Genomic DNA, 5,064 nt, shown 5'->3' with positions numbered 1-5,064 from the left:
TATTGTAAGTATACATTTCAGTGTATTTAGTACATTCATAGTGTTATGCGGCCACCACCAAATCCTGTTTTTGAATATTTACCACCATCCCCCAGTCCTAATTTTTTGAATCCCTTTGTAGTCAGGCCCTGCTCCCATCTCCAATCCCAGACAAAACTGCTTTCTTCCTTAATAATTTGTCTTTTTCAGGATATTTTATATAAGAAGCACACTACTTATGTTTCCTGAATTTTGCTTCTTGTGGTAGTGGGTTTCCCCACTTCTAGTGCTGTCAGATCTATCAGTGTTCCTAGGTGAGCAAAGGGAGTCTTCAACTACAAAATACAAGGAATGCTTTCCAGGTAGAGAAAGACTCAGTGGCTGAGTTGTTGCAGCCATGGTTGCCCGGCCAGTGACCCAAGCCGAACAGTCATCATCAGAATGTTGGGCAAAGACCAAATTGAAATCTTTCCCTCGCAAATAGCACAGCCCATCATGAAGGCTCAGTTAAAAGGAGCACAGACAGGTCGAAACCTCCTGAAGAAAAACTTTGATGCCTTAATCCTTCAATTTTGACAGATCCTTAAGAAGATAATAGAGACTAAAATGTTGATGGGTGAAGTGATGAGAGAAGCTGCTTTTTTCACTTGCTGAGGCCAAGTACACAACAGGAGACTTCAGCACCACAGTTATCCAAAATGTAAATAAGGCCCAAGTGAAGATTAGAGCAAAGAAAGGTAATGTAGCAGGTGTTACATTGCCAGTATTTGAACATTATTATGAAGGAACTGACAATTATGAACTGACTGGTTTAGCCAGAGGTGGGGAACAGTTGGCTAAGCTGAAGAGGAATTATGCCAAAGCAGTGGAACTACTGGTGGAACTGGCTTCACTGCAGACTTCCTTTGTTACTTTGGATGAAGCTATTAAGATAACTGACAGGTGTGTAAATGCTATTGAACATATCATCATTCCCCGGATTGAACGTACCCTTGTTTATATCATCACAGAGCTGAATGAGAGAGAGCAAGAGAAGTTCTACAGGTTAAAGAAAATACAGGAGAAGAAAAAGATTCTCAAGGAAAAGTCTGATAAGGACTTGGAGCAACGGAGGGCAGCCAGAGAGGTGATAGAGCCTGCTAATCTCCTGGCTGAAGAGAAGGATGATCTGTTTGAATAAGCTTTCCTGCTCTGGTTCTTTCAGAAGGCCTAACATGTCACCATTTTAATTCATGGTGTGTAGGTTTGCTATGTGTGACTATTTATTTTTTGGCTTAAGAATTTCCAGTTGTAAAATTTCCCTGGATGTCTGTTTATGGGATCTACCTTTTCAGAATCATAATTAAGCAACAATTAATCACCAATGAAATTTGTAGAACCTGTCCTGAAACCTGTAGAATTTATGCTGCAGAAGTGTCACCCTACTTCAGTTATACATCTGTTACAAGTCATCTGCTTACCAAATATAATAAGCAAATCTCTTTAGGAAGCAGCAGTGGTCTCAGGCCAACACACATTCACAGGCCAGCTACTCTGGAGCACCCTTTGTTCCTACCTGCTCACACACCTTGGCACCACTGTCTGAGATTGCTACAGCCATTCTTGTGTTAGTTACTATGCGACGTCTCTCCTTAAGATTTAGGAAAGCCTTCACTTATTTTTTCTTTGAATAACAGGTCTCTGTCTGGTCTGTCATGGGAACAGTTCTGCCAATTCAAATGTGACTATGGTATAAACAGTAAAATGATTTAAAATTAAAAAAAAAAAAAAAAGAGAATGCTTTCCAAACTGGGTCACTTGTTGTGGTGGGATCACCCCTGCTGGTGCCACTGGGCATCTCTAGGTTAGAGAAGAAACTCTCTGGCCCACAGAAATAAAGATTATTTTCCCTGGCCACCTTTTATTTTTGAAGTTCCCACTTGATAACCCTTACCATCGCCACTGGGCCTGACTGGAGTTGTCAGCATAAAATACCCATTTAATCTGGAGAAAACATGAACCTACCTGAGCCACCTTCAGTACGTTCGGGTCAGGAGATGCCAGGCTTGGTTGCCTTCTATTGCTGAGTGAGGAGTTGTAAGATGCCCATCTGCCACATCTTTCCTCCAGTACTGGGGTCTTTAGCCAGTCTTCTTTCCTCTATCATTCAGAGTCCTCCTATGTTTGCTTCTTGTGTCATATTATAGTTGTTCTTAACAGAGAGAGGCAGGGAGAAATGAGTCTCTGCCATCTTGTCTGATCAAAGTCCCTAGATAATTTACAATTAATTTAACTATTGATATGTTAGGGCTTAAGTCCTTCATTGTATGTGCTTGGTGGGAGTGGTTCATGTTCTTTTTATTCTCTCCACTCTTTGTTTTCTTTTTCATGCTTTCTTATGGGTTACTTCAAGATTTTTTAGAATTTCATTTTGAATTAGCTAGTGTCTTTTTTAGTGCATTTCTTTATATAGATTTTTAAAGTGGTTGCTGTAGATACTCCGTTCCGTTCCGTTCTGTCACTCAGTCGTGTCCGACTCTTTGCAACCCCGTGGACTGTAGCCTACCAGGCTTCTCCGTCCATGGGATTCTCCAGGCAAGAATACTGGAGTGGGTTACCGTTTCCTTCTCCAGGGGATCTTCCCGACCCAGATATTACATAATACTATATGTATTACATATTATATAACTTATAAAGTCTATAGGTTGTGTAGACATTTTATTAGTTCCAGTGAGGTGTGTGTGTGTGCTCAGTGCTCAGTCATGTCCAATTCTTTGCAGCCTCATGGACTGTAGCCTGCCAGGCTCCTCTGTCCATGGAATTTTCCAGGCAAGAATACTGGAGTGGATTGCCATTTCCTATACCAAGGGATCTTCCCAACTCAGGGGTCGAACCCATGTCTCCTGCATTGGCAGGTGGATTCTTTACCACTAGCACCACCTGGGAAGCATTTCCCTTTAAACTTAATAACCTTCTCCTATTCATAATATAATTTTATCAACTATTTCCTCTATATATCTTGAGACTCATACCAGGCAATATTTTAATTTTTATTTCAACTATCAAAAATGATTCAGAAAAATCAAGAAGAGAATGAAAGTTTATTACATTTACCTATAATTTTGTTCTTCCATGTTTCTTTCCTCCTTTCTGATGTGCCAAGATTCCTTTTTAAAATATTTCTTTTATGCATCAAGAACTTCCTTAGGCACAGCCTAGGCCTACGGATGAAAAATTCTGTTAGTTTTCCTTTGTCTGAGAATGTCTTGATTTCTGCTTCACTCTGAATGATATATTCACAGCATACAGAGAGTGGCCTATGATTTTCCATTCTTGTCATTTCACTGTCTTTCTTTTCCTTTGACATAGGATTCAAAGTCCTTCCAGGGCCTGTCTAGCACAACTGGAAGTATAATTTTCACTGTGTTCTATATTGTGCTCCAGGACTGCCATTCACATATGAGAGAGTACCTCTGGTCTTGTGTAAGGTGTGGTTTCTCAGTCCATTGCTGAAAAGAAGAGGGATTGGAGGGGCTTGATGACTATGGTACAGATTTGAACAGGCACTGAACAAATGGGAGAGGAAGCTGACAAAGAAATAGCTAAGTGGTGCTGGGCCCAGCTAAGAATAAAAGCCATTTGTTTATGGTGACTTCAAACTGCATGGCTGTGGTTTTTGCAATCTAGAATAGAGGATAGTTGGAGACAATACTGAGAGGATGTTTAATGAAAGCTTTTCATGTTTTGCTCTTCTATTTCCTCTAATTGTCATGGTACCTACATTATCTACCTTCATAATAGGATTCAACAGAAACATCCCAAACCACAGTTAACAGTATTTGGGACATATTAGAGTATATCAGGCAACAACAACAACAACAACAAAAAGCCCTGCTTGGTTGAGTGAGTACTTGAAATTAAGTGTGGGTATTGGTATCACTCTTCCATCCCTTTCAAATCCCCAAGGCTGGTAGATTACTATCTGGGACCACTGGATCCTCAACAGTGCTGCTTATCTCAAAGAGTATCAAGATGAAGCTTTGATCATAGCAGCAAATGGGAATGATCAACAGGTTCTATAGTATCTGGTTCTCTTTCCCCCACTCCTCAAGCACATTGTGGCTGACACAGACTAAGAGAGATAAGGTAAAACCTGTATATGAATATGTTTGTACACAAACACACACATAAAAATTGAACTTAAGAATATCAAAGACTTCTCAAGGCTACCATATAGAAAAAATAAAATTCTCTACAAAGGAAATAAGTAAATTTATAACAGACTTCTTATTAGCAAAGTTAAATTTACAATCAAGTAATACTTTTAAGAGACTGGATCTATCATGTTTTAACCTATAATTTTATATCCAGTCATTTTTCATTTAGATATAGTAGAATAATAAATATATCTGGGGGCATACAATGTCTCAGAAGTCTTGCCACACAAAGATCCTTGTTGAAGACAATTTTGGAGGAAATCTTCAAATAAGAAAAAAAAAAGAGATGCTTCAAGAAATATGGGAAGTAAGGATGATTAAATATCATGATATAGTTTATTGCTGATGTGAAAAAAATACTGAGCAGAAAGAAAAAGTATATCCCTAGTAACCCAGAACTAAAGTTTTAAACATTATCAGAATGATGGAGTAGGTGTGATAGAACCAAAAGACATAAGAACATTTTCAAATACTTGTATTGTTAAGAGGAAAATATACTGATAAATTAATAGGAGTAAATAAACCCAGGTGTTAAGGGAAACCACAATAAGAACAAAAGTAGGATGTATACCTTCTAAACCGGGAAATGAAAATTCCATCTATCCTATAGAAAGCAGGAAAGAAGAAAAAGATAACTGAGTGAAAAATGATTTCCAATGTGGATTTTGTATCAGTTCAGTTCAGTTCAGTCGCTCAGTCGTGTCCAACTCTTCGCGACCCCATGAATCACAGCACGCCAGGCCTCCCTGTCCATCACCAACTCCCGGAGTTCACTCAAACTCATGTCCATCGAGTCGGTGATGCCATCCAGCCATCTCACTCTCCGTCATCCCCGTCTCCTCCCACCCCCAATCCCTCCTAGTATCAGACTCTTTTCCAGTGAGTCAAC

General features: G+C 39.4%; 1 pseudogene; it reads left to right on the top strand.

Moving 5' to 3' along the window:
• The first annotated feature begins 420 nt into the window (after positions 1-420).
• Positions 421-1,159, top strand: LOC129535209 (V-type proton ATPase subunit D pseudogene; annotated as a pseudogene).
• The last annotated feature ends 3,905 nt before the right edge of the window (positions 1,160-5,064 follow it).

Source organism: Moschus berezovskii, chromosome X, assembly GCF_049115385.1.
Source record: "Moschus berezovskii isolate FMDL1 chromosome X, NW_MosBer_1.0, whole genome shotgun sequence".
Classification (NCBI taxonomy): Eukaryota; Metazoa; Chordata; class Mammalia; order Artiodactyla; family Moschidae; genus Moschus; species Moschus berezovskii.
The sequence above is the reverse complement of the archived record's forward strand: the minus strand, read 5'-3'. Positions and strand labels throughout refer to the sequence as shown.